This window comes from Monodon monoceros, unplaced genomic scaffold, assembly GCF_005190385.1.
Source record: "Monodon monoceros isolate NGI ecotype Baffin Bay Population unplaced genomic scaffold, NGI_Narwhal_1 Super_Scaffold_11, whole genome shotgun sequence".
NCBI classification, from domain to species: Eukaryota; Metazoa; Chordata; class Mammalia; order Artiodactyla; family Monodontidae; genus Monodon; species Monodon monoceros.
The window spans coordinates 132,481,661-132,502,594 of record NW_021703767.1 but is presented as its reverse complement, the minus strand read 5'-3'; positions in this window follow the sequence as shown (position 1 = coordinate 132,502,594).

The window sequence follows — 20,934 nt, the reverse complement described above, 5'->3', positions numbered from 1 at the left end:
TTCACACCCTCTTCTGCCTCTGGCCCCCAACCCTCATGGAGTCACAGAGCTAGCTTTGTCCCACTGTGATAAGAGAAGTCCCCATGTCCCTGTAGTGACTGTGTACCTTTGACAGCTTGTCTGTTCCCATTGGGAAACTGGCCACAGCCAGCTTTTAATTTGGCCACCTTCCTTCCACAGCTCAGCACAGGCCTGGGCTGTCAGTGTAAAATCAGGAAAAGGCGCATTCATTTGAGCCAAACTGAATTAGCCAGGCCAGTCTGCGGCCGGGAAGTCACGTGCTGCTTTCTCAAACCAAACAGAAATTATTTTTAGATTATTCACTCTTTGGCATTATCCATGCCACAGCTCTCTCCTGTTAGGGCACATCAGAGAAAATTGGCTACGGCCAATTAATGCATATTTCACAGCCATTTGTCTGCACTGGACCTCCGTGTGCAAAGTGAAAAGTGGTTGAAATTGTGAAAAGTGGTTGAAATTGACCCCTAAGTTCTCAACCCTAGTGGTGAGTGCACTGCCATCACCGGGGGAGCTTCTATTTTTTTTTTTTAAAGTTTTTTTTAAATTGAAGTAATTACAATGTTGTGTTACTTTCTGGTGTACAGCAAAGTGATTCAGCTATGTACATATATATTCTTTTTCATATTCTTTTCCATTATGGTTTATTACAGGATATTTAATATAGTTCCCTGTGTTATACGGTAGGAGCTCGTCGTTCATCCATTCTATATATAATAGTTTGCATCTGCTAATCCCAAACTCCCATTCCTTCACTCCCCTACCCCTCCTCCCCTTGGCAACCGTAAGTCTGTTCTCTATGTCTGTGCGTTTATTTCTGTTTTGTAGATAGGTTCATTTGTGTCATATTTTAGATTCCACATATGAGTGATACCATCTGATATTTGTCTTTCTCTGTCTGACTTCACTAAGTATGATAATCTCTAGGTCCATCCATGTTACTGCAGATGGCATTATTCATTCCTTTTGACAGCTGAATAGTATTCCATTGTGTATGTGTGTGTGTGTGTGTGTGTGTGTGTGTGTGTGTGTGTATACATCTTCTTTATCTATTCATCTGTCGATGGACATTTACGTTGCTTCCATGTCTTGGCTATTGTAAATAGTGCTGCTATGAACATAGGGGTGCATGTATCTTTTGGAATTAGAGTTTTCTCCAGATATATGCCCAGGAGTAGGATTGCTGGATCGTATGGCAACACTAGTTTTAGTTTTTTGGGGAACCTCCATACTGTTCTCCATAGTGGCTGCACCAATTTACAATTCCCACCAACAGTGTAGGAGGGTTCTCTTTTCTCCACACCCTCTCCAGGATGTATTATTTGTAGATTTTTTAGTGATGGCCATTCCGACCAGTGTGAGGTGATATCTTGTTGTTTTGACTTGTATTTCTATAGTTATTAACGATGTTGAGCATCTTTTCATGTGCCTGTTGGCCATCTGACCCCCACGCCTCTGCCTCTGGTCCCCAACCCTCATGGAGTCACAGAGCTAGCTTTGTCCCACTGTGATAAGAGAAGTCCCCATGTCCCTATAGTGACTGTGTGCCTAAATAGACATTGGAGAAATGTCTATTTAGGTCTTCTGCTTATTTTTTGATTGGGTTGTTTGGTTTTCTGATAATTAAGCTGTATGAGCTGTTTGTATATTTTGGAAATTCAGCCCTTGTCAGTCACATCATTTGCAAATACTTTCTCCCAGTCCATAGGTTGTCTTTTCATTTTGTTTATGGTTTCCTTTGCTGTGCAAAATCTTATAAAGTTTGATTAGGTTCCATTTGTTTATTTTTGCTTTTACTTCTATTGCCTTGGGAGGCTGGCCTAAGAAAACATTTGTACGACTTCTGTCAGAGAAAATTTTGCCTATGTTCTCTTCTAGGAGTTTTATGGTGTCATGTCTTATATTTAAGTCTTTAAGCCATTTTGAGTTTATTTTTTGTGCATGGTGTGAGGGTGTGTTCTGACTTCATTGATTTACATGAGGCTGTCCAGCTTTCTTAACACCACTTGCTGAAGAGACTGTCTTTTTTCCATTGTATATTCCTGCCTCCTGTGTCAAAGATTAATTGACTGTAGGTGTGTGGGTCTATTTCCGGGCTCTTGATTCTGTACGATTGATCTATGTGTCTGTTTTTGTGCCAGTACCACACTGTTTGGATTACTGTAGCTTTGTAGTATTGTCTGAAGTCTGGGAGGGTTATGCCTCCAGCTTTGTTCTTTTTCCTCAGGATTGCTTTGGCAATTCTGGGCCTTTTATGGTTCCATATGAATTTTAGGATTATTTGTTCTAGTTCTGTGAAACATGTTATGGGTAATTTGATAGGGATTGCATTAAATCTGTAGATTGCTTTGCGTAGTATGGCCATCTTAACAATGTTAATTCTTCCAATCCAAGAGCATGGGATATCTTTCCATTTCTTTGAATAATCTTCAGTTTCCTTTATCAATGTTTTATAGTTCCTAGCATATAAGTCTTTCACTTCCTTTATTTATTTATATATTTTTTGATGCGATTTTAAAAGGGATCGTTTTTTACTTTACCTGGGGAGCTTTTAAAGATCCTGATTCTCAGGCCACACCCCAGCCCAATTACATCAGAATCTCTAGGGTGGGACCCAGGCATCAGTGTCTTTTAAAGCTCCCCTGGTGATGCCAGTGTGCAGACCAGTTTGAGAACCAGTAAAAGACAATTTCAAAGCTTCCTTCCATCTCTAATTCCAGTGACAGTGATCTTGAAGAGGGTACAGCCTACTTCTAATTTAATTCATAAAATAGGAATTGTGTGAGTGAATATTCCAGCAATTTTGTAATTTTATATTCTTCTTAAATTCCCTGCTCTCAATCATGTTCCTCTTTGGCATCTTGTTCAGTCAGTGTTTAGACTCATAATTAATACCTTTTTCCTGCATGAATATTTATTTACTTCATGCATCTGTCATAATTCCTTGTGTTCACTTATACAGCCTGTTTGCGGCAGGTATACATTTCACAGAACTAGTTAACTTTTCTTTGTTACTCTAATAGAAATTAGCTCCTGAGCTCCAGTTCTGCTTGCTGTCTTACGTGTACAGCTCAGTGAATTGTTATGTAGGTGTGCGTCCATGTAAGCCCTGCCCAGATTGAGATATTTAACACTTCCCCCGGCAATCCAGAGGGCTCCCTCCTGCCCTTTCCACCCAACCTTACATCCCCCAGAGGTAACTGTGCTCTGACTTCTATCACCAGAGGGTCAGAGGTAACTGTGCTCTAACTTCTTTCACCAGAGGGTAACACTCAAGTCTCCTTTGACTAAGTGCTTCCTCTAACTGAGGTTCACGCCTCTCCCCGGGCTTCTTCTTCCCTGAGGGTGATCTAGGTCTCCCATCAGAAGAGAGGTCTGCTTCAGGCATGGCTGTTCAGTAATCTATTTATGTATCACAGACCATCCCCAAATGTAGTGGGTAAACACAAGACATTCTCTCTCACAGTTTGGTGGGTTGATGGGGCTCAGCCGATTCTTCTCATCTCACCTGAGATCTCGAGCAGCTGCGGTCTGACAGCAGCTGCACCTGGGTCCCGGAGGCCCCGCTGAGCTGGAAGGTCTGGGTTGCCTTCTCTTTCTGAGAAAGTAATAATTAGCTCTGGCTAAGAATGTAAAAATCTGCTCAGCCTTTCATTCGGCTGGAGTATGAGACATGGATTGAATGATATGCAGAATTGACAGAATATATTCCATCCAGGGACTCACTGCAAGGGGAAAGGCCTAACAACCATCTTTGTTATTCCTGAGTAACTTTGTTTTCTAAAATCATAGACTATCAGAAACTTTCATCAGTAAGAATGACACGCCCCAATTTTGCCCAGAGGAGCCAAGTCACTTGGACACAGAGAAAAAGCCTTGGTTTGTTTCTGGGCAAACCTCAGATGCACCTCCTCAGGTGCAGAGTTTCTGGACACGGCATTTTCCGTCTATCATAACCCTTTAGTGTCTGAGGAAACACGACCCTGGCGTCCATCTCACAGTCCTGAGCAAATGTGGAATCCTTTACACGGAGCCTGCTTTGCTTTGAGCCTATCAAAACTTTGATTCAGTACCATAATCACCGAATTGTATACTCTAAAATGGTGAATTTTATGGTATGTGAATTTTGGGCCTGTGGAATACGGCATCTCAGTTTTAAAAATGATAGACAAGCCCTTGGCATGGAAAATTGTTGGCTCTTAATGCCACTTTACACTGAGTTTCTTTGATGACCTCAGTTTAGTAAACTGGTTTTTCAATTAAAAACAAACAAAAATCTCAGCTTCATTTGTATTCCGCTAAACCCCACCCTTCCCCCAAACCTTATGCTAACTCTGCTTTACTTTTGTTGGTGAGATGCCCCATGGTTCCTCTGGGGTGTGGTCTGTCTCTGCAGTGGCTCAATACACCTGGCTTTGTCAGGCCAGTTTGTACCTGACAGTCGTAAGCTGTCAGGAGGACAACCCTGGTGCCTTGGCACTCCTCCACATGGCCTCTCTCCACCGGTGGTGTCTTCCCCTCTAGGGCCTCTCCACGGGCTGCTCTCTCCAGCAGGGGACCTGGGCTTCTCACACGGTGGCTGACTTCCACAAAAACTAGAGTAAAAGCTGCCAGGCTTTCTTAAGACTTAGGCCTGGAGCTGTTACAGCATTTCTTCGTTTGCACTCTGTCGGTTACAGGGAGTACCAGGCCAACCCAGATTCAGCGTGGGAGGGGACAGCACAGGTGTGGTTCATTGGGGGCCATCTTCAGAGGCCAGCTGCCACCACTGTCCTCTCTTCTCATGGCGTTCTATCATTAGGCTTCATCTGCCTTGTGTTTCAGCCTCAGGCCCTGCTAATGTGCAGATAGCATCCACTCTCTACAGACAGCCAGAGCTCTTCCAGTTTGCCCTCTGCTCAGTCCCTTCGGCTTCCCTCCGGGGCCATGGGGAGTTTCTGGCCGCATTCCCCACACTGTGCTGGGATGCCCGGGTCTCTGCAGGCCTCTCTCAGGCCCAGCTGCCTGGGCTTCTCCCTCAGACCTTGTAATGCTACCACCAGGTGCCATGCTGGATGTGGCTTCTCGTCGGGGACCACACTCTGGGGGTTCAGGCCCCTTGTGCTGGGGATTCCCCAGACCTGGCAGACTTACCCATCCTCTGAGGTAGTGAATGCCACTGACTGAAGGAATGGGGGGCTTTGGGAAAACAAGAAAAAAATGCGCAAGAGAAAATAGATAAAATCTAAGTATTTAGTATAACTTTTCTAGGAAATCTGCAACAGTGAGGGCTGTTCTGTTTTAGGCAGCTATTAATAGGGTTTTTTTTTCTTTTTAATTCAATTTTTTTTTTTGGCTGCACCCTGCAGCTTGTGGGATCTTAGTTCCCCAACCAGGGATCGAACCTGGGCCCCTTGCAGTGGAAGCTCTGAGTCCTAACCACTGGACCGCCAGGGAATTCCCAGACGGCATTAATATTATCGGTATTGTTTTGATCTGAATTTGAGGTAATGATAATCAAGTTTACATAACTCTTAAGAACTTTCATACATATAAAGTATTTCATCTTCACAGCAATCTTTTGAAAGGAGGGATTATTATTCCCATATTACAGATTATCTGTAATTCCCATATTATGGATAAGGAAACAGACTCAGGGAAATCAAGGGACTTTTCCAAGGTCGCATATTGTATGGTTTTATCTTGAAGGGACAATTTTAAAAGAAAAAAGATTTGAAAGAGAACCAATGGACCTGTGAATTTAAATGAGAATGTTTTGATTTTTCCCTTTTGACTATCTTGCAAAATACTGGGCTTTTAGGGGGGAAAAACCTCAGGATTCCTGAAGAACAATAATGGCAAAGTATGGAGAACAGTTGTGATAAAGTGAGAAAGAAATAGATCACACAGTACCATTCACTTCGCTAACCCTGCGTGTGGAAAACGTGAGCCTCTGGATTCCTCATCTGAGAAAAGATACGAGATGCAGCTCGAGCCCTGGACCCGCTAATGGGGCCGCCAGGCTGACTTTGGGCTGAGGTTTGAGGGTTCAGGGCCCTGAGCGACAGGCACCTGAGGATAAATCCAGCTCCTCAGCGATAATCTGCGTGGCTGCGTGTTTGAGTGTGTGCAGCTGAGGCTGCTCCACAAATTCCTGTCTAAAGGAACTCACCAGAACAGGACATGGCGTTCATGAGACCTGCAGATGTGGGGGAGGAAGGGCTCCTCAGAGACCTTGGCTTTGGGGCCTTAACTTGGAAAATTGCCTCCCAGTAGGTCTTTTAATACATAGTGATCCTGCCTCTAAGTCATTATGTAATAAACGCTTTACATTCATTATTCTTTAAAAGCTGGACTCCATTTTAAATAAAAATAGACTGGAGACAAGAGAGGTCACTGACAGAAAAATAGTATATATTGGTATGGCTTTATTTTCCTTTTTCTCTAAATGTGTTTATAATTGCACACCAGGACAAACAAGTTTGAGCTCTTTGAATATAAACCATTTAAGCTTTCTTTGACAGTGTGACTCAACTTGGGCAAATAGGGTTGAGAACGATCCACAGAAAAATAAAACAAATTGGCTACTTATGGAGCCACCTACTAATGGAAATGGAAATACTTTTAGCACAAGTTCTTTCCAGGAATCTCCCAGACTGACTGAAATAGGGCAGGAATAAAAACGGAAAATTGGGCTTCCCTGGTGACACAGTGGTTGAGAGTCCGCCCGCCAATGCAGGGGACATGGGTTCGTGCCCCGGTCCGGGAAGATCCCACATGCCGCGGAGAGGCTGGGCCCGTGAGCCATGGCCGCTGAGCCTGTGCGTCCGGAGCCTGTGCTCCGCAACGGGAGAGGCCACAACAGTGAGAGACCCGCGTACCGCAAAAAAAGGAAAATTACTTTAGAACGTCATTTGAATATTGGATGCTACCACTTATCAGTTGCCTTGAGTTTGTGAAGTTCCTAATTCAAGAGCTGTTCACTTTTATAAAGACGATTGAAACTGATATATAAGGCGGGGGGTGGGGGGATGGTAAAAGAAATTTGGAACATGTAAGAAAGGCCAAAAAGAAGTAATGATATATATTTTAAATTGACCTCCGTTCAAAATATGTTTTTGAATTTGCAAACCACAGGCCTCTTCCAGAGTGCCTCAATTCTGAGAATCTGTACTCCGATGAACTGAAATATAGTTACAAACGGAAATCTTAAAATACGGTTATGTATGCTTTTAAGGTGGATGTGATGTTTAAAGGGAGGGCAGGAACGTAGGGAGAAGATAAGAGACCAGAAGAAGACTGTCACAAAGTAGAATTTTCCAAGGAAGTTGTAAGTTTATCCAAATTTCCCTGCAGAAAGTGGTCATCTGAGTAAGTGTACCCTAATAATTCAGTCACTGAAGATACACTTGTTTTGCTAACTTAACCCTTAGACCAGTGGTTCTCAAAGTGTGGTCCATGGACCAGCAGCAGCACCTGGAAACATAAGAACTGCAAATCCCCACCCAACTTCCAAGACTTCTGAGTCTTGGAAACTCAGAAATCTGTGTTTTAACAAGTCCTCTGGGTGATCTGACGCACGCTCAAGTTAGACCTGTTTACCCCAGATTCATAAGTTTTTAGTTCCAGGCATCCAAGAGAGGAAACTTGGCCTATTTTTCTGCTATTCAGGTGTGCCTCATTTCCAAAACTCAGGGTGTCAGGAGGGGGAAGACGGGTGTGAATTGGTTCTGGGCGACAATGTCACATAGTTGGAGAAAGAGTGCTAAGCTCAAGAGAAGGACCAGCTGTGTGCCCCCTGCAGATTCAGGGCAGAGAGCTGAGGAGGATGCACAAGGAACCCAGAAGCCTTCTGAGAAGGAAAGAGCAGGTTGGAAAGCACAGGCTCGACTCAAGAAGAGCAGGTAGTGGGGGAATGGCCACAGTTTTTTTGGTGCTCTGCCTTCAAGAGGTGGAGCTTAACTCTCCTTCCTTTGACTGTGGCCTGGACTCAGTGACTTGCTTCCAGTGACAGTGTGTCATTTCCAGGACTAGGTCACAAAAGGCTGTGGCCTTTTCCTTTTTCTCACTCTTGTATCGCTCATTCTTGGGGAAGCCTGCTGAGGTGTCACGAAGACACTCACAAAGCCTTGTGAAAAAGTCTGTGTGGCCAGGAACTGAGGTCTCTGAAGAGCCTCCAGCCCCAGCCAGGCCTTCAGATGACTGCAGAGACTGGGCCCCCTGCACTGCCCCGCCCTGCCCCACAGTGTGACTCAGATGGCCCTGGCTTCCGCCCTTTACCCCTCCCATCACCCACACTTGCACTCGAGCCCTCAGAAGAGGAGGACCTTAAATCACTGGGGTCTCTGTGTGTTTCCCCCTCTTTCGACTACAGCCCACCCCTGCAGGGGCAGAGGGAGGAGCGGTGGGAATAGATACACGCGTGAGCATGACAGGGGATCTCTCCCTGTTGCCTGGCACTACGGCACCAAAAATGCCTGTACTCAGAGCTGGAAGGGCAGTGGTGAGCAGGAACACATCTCCAGCCCCATGTGAGGATGCATCAGGATTAACAGGTTAGGGCCATCTGAATATAGACTTGAACAGGCGGGGGCGGTGGTGTGAGAACACTTAAGATCTACTCCCCTAGCAAATTTCAAAAAGTATACAATATAGTATTGATAATATTAGCCACCATGCTACCATGCTGTACATTAGGTCTTCGGAACTTATTCATCCTGTGTAATTCTGCAGCTTTGTTCCCTTTGACCAACATCTCCCCATTTACCCCACCCACACCCCCTGGAAACCACCATTCTACTCCTTGCTTCTATGAATTTTGACTTTTTTAGGTTCCATACATAAATGAGGTCCTGTAGTATTTGTCTTTCTGTGCCTGGCTTCTTTCATTTAGCGTAATGTCCTCCAGGTTCATCTGTTGCTGTGATCTGAATGTTTTTGTTTTCCACAATGGCTGTACATTACATTCTCACCAACAGAGCACAGGGGTTTTTTCTCGTCAGCACTTCATCTTTTATTATTTTGATAATAGCCATTCTGACAGGTGTGGTGTGATATCTCATTGTGGTTTGATTTGCATTTCCCTGATGATTAGTGATGTTGAACACTTTTTCATATACCTGTTGACCATTTGGGTGTCTTTGGAAAAATATCTACTCAGGTTCTTGCCCTTTTTAAAATCAGGTTATTTGTATTCTTGCTTGAGTTGTTTGAGTTCCCTATATATTTTGGATATTAATCCCTTATCAGATGTATTGTTGGCAAATATTTTCCCCATCCCATAGGTTGTTCTTTCACTGTTTCTTGTTTCCTTTGCTATACAGAAGCTTTTTAGTTTAATAGAACCCCATTTGACTATCTTTTTTTCATTGCCTATGCTTTTTGCGGTCTTATCTAAAAAAGGATTGCACACACCAATGTCAAGAAGCCTTTCCCCTATGTTTTCTTCCAGTATTTTTATAGTTTCAGGTCATATGTTTTAGACTTTAATCCATTTGAGTTGATTTTTGTATATGGTGTGAGATAAGGATCCAATTTTATTCTTCTGCTTGTGGCTATCCAGTTTTCCCAACATCATTTATGGAAGAGACTGTCCTTTCTCCATGTATGTTGTTGCACTTTTTTGAAATCAATTGACCATAAATGTATGGATTTTATTTCTGGGCTCTCTGTTCCCTCTTATTTGTCTACATGTCTGTTTTTATGGTAGTCTCATACTATTTTGATTAATATAACTTTGTAATATATTTTGAAATCAGGTAATGTAATACCTCCAGCTTTGTTCTTCCTGTTCAAGATGGCTTTGGTTATCAGGGTCTTTTGTGGTTCCATATAAATTTTAGGATTGTTTTTTCTACTCTTAAAACTGCCATTGGAATCTTGATAGGGATTGCACTGAATCTTTAGATGGCCTTGGGTAGCATGGAAATTTTAACAATATTAATTCTTCCAATCAATGAACACAGGATATATTTCCATTTATATGTGTCTTCTTCAATCTCTTTCATCAGTGTTTTATAGTTTTCAGTGTACAGATCTCTCATTTCCTTAGCTAAATTTATTCCTAAGTATTTTATTTTATTTTATGCAATTGAAAATGGAATTGTTTTCTTAATTTCTTTTTCAGATATTTCATTGTTAATTCTAAAAAGGCAACTGATTTTTCTATGTTGATTTTATATCCTGCAACTTTACTGAACGTGTTTATTAGTTTCAATAGCTTGTTTGTGTAGTCTTTAAGGTGTTCTCTATGTAATATCATGTAATCTACAGAGACAATTTTATTCCTTCTTTTCCAATTTAAATGCCTTCTATTACTTTTTCTTGCCTAATTGCTCTGGCTAGGACTTCTAGTGGTATATAGAATAGAAATGATGACTGTGGGCACTCTTTTCTTGTTCCTGATAGTAGAGGGAAAACTTTCAGCTTTTCACCATTTAGTACGACATTAACTGTCGGCTTGTCATATATGGTCTTCATTTTAACACACTTTTTAAAAAGTGCTTTGTAAGAGGTTTTCTGTGGAAAATTGGTAAAATCAAGTGAGATATAAGGTTTTATTCAAAGGGGAAAACTCAATTAAGAGAATGCTTTAAATTGACCCTTGTGTTGTGGGAAAAGTTGAAAGATCTGAATCTTTGGTACTTTGAGGGGTATTAAGGGACATAAGACAACAAAGATACAAGAAATAACAAGTACTAATAACCAGGTTTAAAAAATTTTTTTAATATTTATTGATTTATTTATTTGGTCGCGCCAGGTCTAGGTTGCAGCAGGTGGGCTCCTTAGTTGAGGCTCATGGGCTCCTTGGTTGCAGCTCACCAGCTCCTTAGTTGTAGCATGCAGACTCCTTAGTTGTGGCATGCGAACTCTTGGTTGGGTCATGCATATGGGATCTAGTTCCCTGACCAGGGATCGAACCTGGGCCTCCGGCATTGGGAGTGTGGAATCTTAACCACTGCACCACCAGGGAAGCCCCTAACCAGTTTATTGAAAGATTTAAGTTCCTTTTTTTTTTTTTAATATTTATTTATGTTTTTGGCTGTGCCAGGTCTTAGCTGCGGCATATGCGATCTTAGTTGTGGCATGCGGGATCTAGTTCCCTGACCAGGGATTGAACCCAGGCCCCCTGCATTGGGAGTGCAGAGTCTTAACCACTGGACCACCAAGGAAGTCCCAGAAAGCTTTAGGTTCTTAAACAAGCTCTATCACATCCCCCTTTCACAAATCCCAGGCAATAGCTCAAACAGGAATCATAGCTTTTGCTGTCAGTTTCAGGTATAAACGAACTCTCATTTTCAGGCTTTAGAAAGTCCAGCTCAATCTATACCAAAACTTCAACCTCTCATCCAGTTCAAATGCCAAGGGGTGTTAGGTGCCCACACCTAAAGAGAGTTACTGATGCTCTCTTATATGCTTGACACCTGATCTGTTTCCTGTGCCCTGCACCATCACAGTGGTCGGAAAACGTCCTAATGCATCTGCTCTGTAGCAGCCTTCTTTCTTCATGGGGTACTACAGGGCTAAAAGAAGCCATGAGCAGTCCTCTCCTCCCACCTCACCAGGTCCATAAGCAATATGTCTTGCATATACAAGAGTCTAAACATTCCCACGTATAAGCTGAGAGGGAAACCAGCATTCCTTAAGCACCCGCTGTGTGCCAGGCACTTGCCACATGGTAATTCCTTTCATTCTCACAAAACCCCGGAGCCCAGTTTGCAAATGAGGAAGCAAAAGCTCAGAGAGGCTTAGCAACTTGCCTATGATCACACAACCAGGAAATGGACTTGAATCCAGTTCTTCTGAATTGTATCCACTCCCAAATTTATATCCTGAAGCTATAACCCCCAGTACTTCAAACTGTGACTGTATTTGGAGATAGGGCCTTATGGCTGGGCCCTAATTCAATCTGACTGCTATCCTTATAAGAAGAGGATATTTGGACACATAGACAACAGGGATGTCCATGCACAGAGGAAAGGCCATGTGAGGATGCAGCTGGAAGGTGGCCATCTACAAGCCAAGGAGAGAGGCCTCAGAGGAAACCAAACCTGCAGACACCTTGATCTTGGACTTCTAGCCTCCAGAACTGTGAGAAAATACATTTGTTGTTTAAACCACCTAATCTGTGGTCTTTTGGTTATGGCCGCCCTAGCAAATGAATATACTGGACTAATGCATTTTCCAGACAGCATGTGGAGAATCACAGACTGTAATTGAGGATATGTCAGCATCTTCTCCTGTGAAGACTATTTTTCAGGAGTTGTTGACATGGCATTGAGGCATGGAAGCCAGAGCTGGACAGAGCTAGTTGTTTTGTTCCCGGCTAGGTGCAGGCCTGATGTGGGAGGTGTCTGGCACGTGGCGGAGAGAGCCTGGGGGAGGTGGGGGGAGAATGCATTCGCCCAGCCCTCACCTTACGCAGGGGGCTCTGGAACCTACCATTTATAGGCCAGACTGTGTGAAAGTGCCTTACACATGTCATTTCATTTTCAGCTAAGGCCTCTGCAGCTGCAAACTTGCATTTCCCTTGGCAAGAGGCAAGTCTGTTCTGAGACTTTGCAAGGGGAATCTTGACCCAGGCTGAATTACTCTTAGGGATTTTGGATATCTTGCAATGTAGTTTACCATTTTGCATATACCATGGAAATCCATTCATTAGTTCATTTAACGTTTATTGAACGTGTACTGTGTGTCAGATTTGACACTTGGGCGGATAAAGAGAAGGACTAGTCATGGGCCTTGTGTTCAAGGAATTAATAATCTACTCAGGGAAATAAGACATGTATCAAAATAACTATATTGCAAGGTTGAAAGCACAGAGTAGAACTCCCTTTATATTAGCACATATACATACACACGAACATAAGTATTCTTCTTTTTGAATAGTTTAAATGTCTCCTACCACATGGCGAGGCATTGTATAAGGCATTTTAGAAGTGGTACATTGAGGGACTTCCCTAGCGGCCCAGTGGTTAAGAGTCCACGCTCCCAATGCAGGGGGCAAGTGTTCAATCCCTGGTTGGGGAACTAAGATCCTGCATGTTGCATGGCGTGGCCAAAAAAAAAAAAAAAAAAGGATAGAAGTGGTATATTGAATCCATAGTGTGGAAGAGGAGACCCCTCTCCCCACACTTATACCCTGGGCCACCCCTTCTAAGGCCATGTGCCCATGCCCTCCAAAAAAAAGGAGTTATTGGTCTGAACGGTCAGAACCCAGGATCCTCACAGGGCTGTGTTGCTCATGGATGGGCTCACTCTGCCTTAAAGATCAGCTCTGTGGCCTCCTGAGAATTCCTAGGGGCTGCTCACCAGGTCTGGCCTTGTCCCCCCAACCCCTCATTCTTGTCTCTGGAGGGGAGGGGAGCAGAAGCCCAAAGAAGGACTGGTCGTCTCAATTCCCTGGAGAGGAAGAAGAACCCTCTGTGGTTTCCAGGTCTGACCCACATTCCCCAGCTCAGCCTTTGCCAGAATCCATCTTGGTTGTTACCACAATTAATAAAGTGCCCCCAGTTCCCACTTGGGTGCTGAGACTTGCATGCAGCCCCCTAGTCAGGTCCTGAGTGGGGAGAGGTGAGTCCCGAGGTTGTCTGTTCCTAGTGCAGGGAATCTCAGGGTTCATCCCCGACCCTTCCTCAGAGCCCCATAAGGGATGTTATCTCTCCTGAGCTCTGAGAAGTTTCCTCAGCTGGTGAGTGGCCAAGCCGGGATTCCAACCAGCTACCATTTGACTTGAAACCGTAGTGCTGTTGCCACCATGCACACTGCCCTCTAAGTGCAAGAATGAAAATGAGGGAACAAGCGGGGACGGTCCCAGGAGCAAATGCATCCCTCCTGGCAGAGTTTTCATGGAGGAGGGAACATTTAAACTTGGGAGATCTGGGAGGATTTGGACATGCAGGGAGGGGGCCTTTCCCAGTGGAGGGGAGAGCAGGGATTCTGGAATAGGTGGAATAGGAGAGAAACGTGAGGCCAGCATTCCCTGCTGGCAGCTCGCAGCAGGAGCTGGAATGCCCTGCACACATGGAGAATCTTCCCCCATCGCCCAGCCATTCACACTGGGAAGCGACCGCCTGTGTTCCAGGCCACCAAGATCTGCATCCAGCATCTTAGCTTGTTCTCTTTCCTGTGAGGACTCTCTGACCATGAGGCCCTGCCACTGGCCCCCGAAGGGCCATGGTCACACCCACCCTGTGCCCGGGCCGGTCCCCTCAGGTGCCTCCCCATTCCCTGTGGTGTCTGAACTGGGGCTGGTGGTGTATAGATGCAGGCTCCGGGGTACTTGTGTTCTAGCTCTGTGGCCCTGGGCAGGTCACCTAAGCTGCCTTCATTGGCCTCTGTTTCTGCATCTGTAACATGCAGGGAGTGACAGCTACCTCCCAGAGTTGCTGTGAGGCAACCTGCCGATGCAGGGGACGTGGGTTCGTGCCCCGGTCCAGGAAGATCCCACATGCCACAGAGCGGCTGGGCCCGTGAGCCATGGCCGCTGGGCCTGCGCGTCCAGAGCCTGTGCTCCGCAACAGGAGAGGCCACAACAGTGGGAGACCCGGGTACGGCAAAAAAAAAAAAAAGAAATAACAGGCGTGCAAGTATAATAGGTGTTTGATGACCGGTGATTGGCATCAGTGTTTTTATCCCTTAAGATCAGAAAGGCCTCAGAGTCTTCCATGAATCCCTCTCTGAGAACTACAGTCAAATCTCACCTCTTACCTTCCTCATCGGCTCTGGCATGCCTCCTGCCAAATTCCTGTAATCTAGACAGTGGTGGGCCCTCCCCAGATCACCTCTGACCCCGGTTCCACAGTCCTGGTCACTCCAAGTCTCCTCAGCACTTCTGCAGATTCCGAGGAAAGGCTTTTCTATCCTGCCCAGTCTCTACTTTGTCCTACACCAGCCCAGCATCTGTGAGAAATGTGCCCTTCATCGGTTCTAGTAACTTTATAAAGACCTGGGGGGTGGGGAGGCCTTTGACTGGGGCCAGTGTGATGTGAGAAAGATAGAGCCGTCCAGAGGGCTGAGGAGAGGCTAGGGGTCCGGGCTCAGCAGAGGTGTGGCAGCATCACACTGTAACGAGGAGGTGTAGGACGTGTGCAGGTTGGTGCGGCCGCCTTGGGAAAACACAATCGGCCACACTCCACCCTAGAAATACACCCAATCTGGTCGTTATTCACTGTCTCCCTCATCTCCACCTTCAGGACCCTCCTAAGGGGCCTCCTGCATCCTCCCACGTCTATTTCTAAGTCCCTTTCTTGCCATTTATATGCCAGGGTGATCCCGTTAAAACAAGAGTCAGAGCTTGTCGCTCCTCTGTTCAAAACCCTCCACTGGCTTCCACCTTAAAACAAGCCCAGACTCTACATGACCTGGCCCCTGTGGCTTCTCCCACCCTTTCTCCCTCACCCACCCCTGCTTATTCTACTCCAGCCACAGGGGCCTCCTTTCCGCACCTGAGACACACCACATCCCCTCGGGTCCCTGCCAAGATGTCACCTCCTCAGGGAGGCCCTCCCTGATTAGTTCTCTCTCCATTCTGCATCACACTGAACGCCTGGACTACGCCTGGACTACACTTCTTGTCTGTCTTGACACTTTCACTAGAGTACAATTTCCTGAGGGCAAGGAATTTTATATATTCAGTTCACGTTAAATCCCTAACTCATATCTTTGCATGGGACACAGCAGGAACTCAGTAATTATTTGTTGAATGAATGAACCCTCTGACCTCTCTCTTACCTTCCTGAATCATTTTTTTTCCATTTCCATCTTCTCCAGTTTAGCCTTGTCCATCCACCTCCTAAGGACACGTATGTTTGCAAAACATTCGGTAACTGTATATAAGGAAACAGGTTATCACATAATCCATGGTAACCACATGGAACATTTTTTTTTAATCTCTCTAGTGCTTTAAAAAAAAAAAAAAATCACTGCTCTCTTAACCCAGATTGTGTAGGTATACATTTTGGCCTTGCAGTTAGCCCTTTCCCTGTGGCTGAGCATTTTTAAAGCACTTTAAGACTTTAAGAAGGGGATTAAACACGGCACGTGCTGAGGCCCCGGTTCGCACAGTTTGTTCCCACACAGCCTGCAGGATGGGGAACCTCCTGGTTGCACGAACCACAGGGCCTCACTGAACGCAAACCCCAAAGCGGCGAGGGGCTGCCATGCCTGTGTGTGTTCTGCTCTGTCTCTCAGGTTATTTTCTCCTAAAGTCTGTGGCTCTCAAACGTCCCTCAGCAGCTGCTGGTATTGCTTGCCTTGGCCAAGATGTCCCTTCCCACAACAGGGGTGGGCATAGGCATAATTTTACAGAGCTGGGGCCGTGCTCCTTTCCCACCCTGTGGAGTCCTGGGCAGCCCTGGCCTAGCAGTGTGTTAGGAGCGAGCCGTCCTGTTCCAGGGCCTCAGCAAACAGCACAGCCCCATGCCCTCGATCTCCACCTTCAGCTGCACAGAGACTAGATCCAAGCTTTGAGACCGATGCTTTGCCTTTACCTTGGGCCAGGTCAAATTATGGCATGGCCTTCCTCCCTACCCCAACCAATCTCTTGGAATCCAAGGTGGGAGAGTATTGGTGCTGGGGAGGGGTGTGAGGTGAGGTCGGAGAGGTGATGGGGTTGGGAATGATAACGTTCTCGCAATAAAGATATCATAGGCAGTACAGACAGTAAACTAGGAACATGCATTTGGTCTGGTTAGAAGACGATGAAATATGTCAGCTATGTTTTCGAGGGCTCACCCTCTGGGAAACCTCAGGCAGACTCACCACCCCACCTGCGAGAGTGGAGCTGAGGTCTGTTGTGTAGGTATGTATTTTGTTACATGTAAGCCTTTGGTGGCTTAACAATTGTTTTGAGCTCTTTTATTTCTGTGATTCTTGAAATATGTAACATCAGGAAACTGGCTTTGCTCAGGATTCACGATGTTTTCCCTGCCTGTGGGCTTCAGTTCAAGCTCCATCCATCCTTGGTTGTCACAGACGATTTGGGGGTCTCCTCCGGCATCTCGAGCCCTCTCTGACTTCCTGTCTTAAAGCTGTGACCTGCCCATCTCCGTACCAAGAATGTGGTTTCCCCTCTTCATAGCTGAATGATTCTTGGACCCACAGCATTTCTGAGTCTGGTGGAGACGAGGGTGACTGATGATATTCCCTTGGGGAGCAAGTCTGGCCTGAGGCCTTGGAGCAACCGTGGCATCTGGCTCGGGTGTCAGCGTGAGGGGTTCAGGTCCAGTCTTGCCAGTGATCGCTCCGCCTGCCGGACAGTGGCCTGAATCTCTGCTGCTGCCCCTGAAGCCTCACAGAAGCCTCAATTTTCTCATCTGTAAAACAGGAATTATTAACTTTAGTCCTGCTGCCTTGCTCGTGACCGTCAAATGAAAAAAAAAAAAAAAAAAACTGTTAAACAAGATTTTATAAAAAGTAAAGCCCTGGGACTTCCCTGGTGGCACAGTGGTTAAGAATCCGCCTGCCAATGCAGGGGTCATGGGTTCGAGCCCTGGTCCTGAGGATCCCACATGCCATGGAGCAACTAAGCCCATGCGCCACAACTACTGAGCCTGTGCTCTAGAGCCCGTGAGCCACAACTACTGAGCCCACGTGCCACAACTACTGAAGCCCACATGTCTAGAGCCCATGCTCTGCAACAAGAGAAGTCCCCGCAATGAGAAGCCCACGCACCGCAACAAAGAGTAGCCCCCGCTGGCCGCAACCAGAGAAAGCCCGTGGGCAGCAACGAAGACCCAATGCAGCCAAAAATAAATAATAAATAAATTTATTATAGAAACATTTATATATTCACTTTAAAAAAAAAAAAGTAAAGCCCTACATCACATTTATTTAGCACACCAGTGACATGTTTATTGTATAAAACAGAAGTAAAAGGGGGGATTAAATAATAGGAATTAAATAAAAATAGATTTGGGGTCAAGGAAAAAGCAAAGTAAATGGGTTTCTTTTCTGCTGAACTTCCCAGGGGCTTTGGTATGCTAGTATATAGTATACATTGCCAAGAGGGACATACAATAGGCCGCATTTCTCAATTTATTTAAACTCGTCTGCTTTTTAAAAACGGAGTTAGAATTGGTGCACCCCCAGCTCAGCTTGGGGGAAGGCTGTGTTGTAAGGTTATTGTCACTGCTGTGACTGCACTCCAGATGCAGTGGCTCAAGGCCCGCCCAGTGCAAATCTCTTCCCTGAAAGTGGGGGCACCCACACCTCCTGCCCTGGAGAGGACCAGCGGGCTCACGGCCTGGGGGAGTGCGGCTAGGCGCCTTAGACTTACTAGCAGCTTTCTCAGCCGAGCTTTCCATTGCGCTGCGAGGCTCCATCAGTTCTGGCTCCGACTTCAGCCTTTGCTGCGGGACAGGGCTGTGAGGAAGGGCTCTCCCGGGCTTCCCAGCTGCCCTGTCTTGTCTGCCTGCTGCTGGCGCAGCTGCCGGTGGGGGTGGCCGGGGCCTTGGTGTAAGTGAATCATCCTTCATGCTGGGCCAGAAAGACCAGGCTCACAGCTCTGTTCTCTGCCAGGACCAGACAATAATGGTCTGTCTGCCCTGCTCAGCACGTCGGCAGGGACTTCTTGGACCTTGGACATGCAGGAAAGACACCTTTTCCCTTTCTTCTTTCTTCTGTACTCCTAAGATAGCCAAGACTTTGATTTCGGGAAAAAAAATCCTTTTATTTTTAAACTGCAAAGTAAGTAATGCTCACTGTAAAACTTTCCACTAATACAAATATGATTTGTATAAGGTTTAAAAGGTATAGAAGGCTAAGAAGGTGTTATTTGTATAAGATTGAAAAGGAAAGTTTCCCTCTTTTTCCCCTTAGCCCACATGCTTCCATCCCCAAGTGTGCAGTATACATTGTTCTAGGGTTTCTCTTTGCCTTTCTCTTTGCACATATACATAATTGATAAATAGATTTGCTTTTTTGGTCAGATTCACTGCAACTTTCCAGTTTCACTCAATATGGACAAGCTTCCATGTCAGTGCATAAATGGGAACTATCTTTTCCTTATTTTTTTTATTTTTATTTTTTTTGCGGTATGCGGGCCTCTCACTGTTGTGGCCTCTCCCGCTGTGGAGCACAGGCTCCGGACATGCAGGCTCAGTGGCCATGGCTCACGGGCCCAGCCGCTCCGCGGCATGTGGGATCTTCCCGGACCGGGGCACGAACCCGTGTCCCCTGCATCATCAGGTGGACTCTCAACCACTGCGCCACCAGGGAAGCCCTCTTTTTCTTATTTTTTAAAGTCACGTTTATAGAGGGAAAATTTTTTTTTTTTTTGGCTGTGACACTTGGCTTGTGGGATCTTAGTTCCCCAACCAGGGATCGAACCCATGCCCCCTGCAGTGGAAATGCAGAGTCTCAACCACTGGACCGCCAGGGAAGTCCCCTACTGAGGGAAAATTTACATAAAGTAAAACTTACTGTTTTTAAGAGTACAGTTTGCTGTGTTTTGACATAGGAGACAACCACTCCATTCAAGATAGAGAACACTGCTGTCACCACCAAAAGTTCCCTTTGCAGTCAACTTTCTCCTCACAACCCTAACTCCTGGCAGCCACTGATCTGTTCTCCATCCCTAGAGTTTTCTCTTTCCCAGAAGGCTTTGTACATGGAATTAAGCAGGATTAGCATTTTGTGTTGGCTCCTTCCACTTTGCATGATGCGTCTGAGATTCAGCCATGTCCCTCGTTTCGGCAGTTCATCACATGTTACTGACTACGGTTGCCTTGTACACAGTTTGTTTATCTAGTCACCAGTTAATGGCCACTTGGGTTGTTTCTAGCTTTTGGTTATTACAAATAAAGTGGTTATGAACGTGCAGATACATACTAGTCTTTGGGTGGAGATATGTTTCATTTCTTTTAAACAAATACCAAAGAGTAGAATTGTTGGGTAGTGTAGTAAGTGTATATTTAACTTTATAAGAAACTGCCAAACTGTTTTCCAAAATGGTTGTGCCATTTTGCACTCCACTAGCAACTAGGAGCATTCCAGTTGCTCCACAACCTCACCGACTCTTGGAATTGTCAGTCTTTTAAATTTTAGCCCTTCTAGTAGTATGTACTGGTATTTCACTATGGTTTTCATTTACATTTTCCTAATGACTCATGATGTTGAGTATATTTGCGTGTGCTTGTTTGCCATGCATGTATCTTCTTTGGTAAAGTATCCATTCACACCTTTGCCCATTTATTCTAATTGGGTCGTTTCATTATTATTGAGTTGTAAAAGTTATTTATGTATTTTGAATACAAGTCCATTATCATATATGTGTTTTGCAAGTGTTCTCTTCTAGTTTTTGGCTTGTCTTTTCAATTTAACATTGTCTTTTGAAGAGCAGAAGTTTAAAAATTTTGATGAGTCCATGAAAATTTTTTGTCTTTTATTGTTTGTGCTTTTTGTGTCCTATTTAAGAAATCTTTTTTCACAGAAGCAGGGATGGTCACTAGGGGTGAGGGGGGGGAATGGGAAGATATCGGTCATAGGGAACAACGTTTTAGTTATGTAGGATGAAAAAGTTCTAGAGTTCTAATGCACAGCATGGTGACTATAGTTAATAATACTGTAGTGTACACTTGAAATTTTCTAAGAGAGTACTTCTTAAGTGTTCTCACTAGAAAAAAAATAACCATGTGAGGTAATGAATATGTTAATTAGCTTGACTGTAGTAATCATTTCACAATGTATATGTACATCAAAAAAATCATGTTGTTTCACCTTAAATATATAGAATTTTTTTTAAAAGAGAAATATTTGCCTAATCCAAGGCCACTAAGATTTTCTCCTGTTTTCTTCTAAAAGTTTAACGATTTTAGCTTTTATGTTTAGGTCTATGATCTACTTTGAGCTAATTTTTATGTAGGGGGCAATGTAAGGGTTATGGTTCATTCTTGTTTGTTTTGCATATGGAAGACCAATTTTCCAGCATCATTTGTT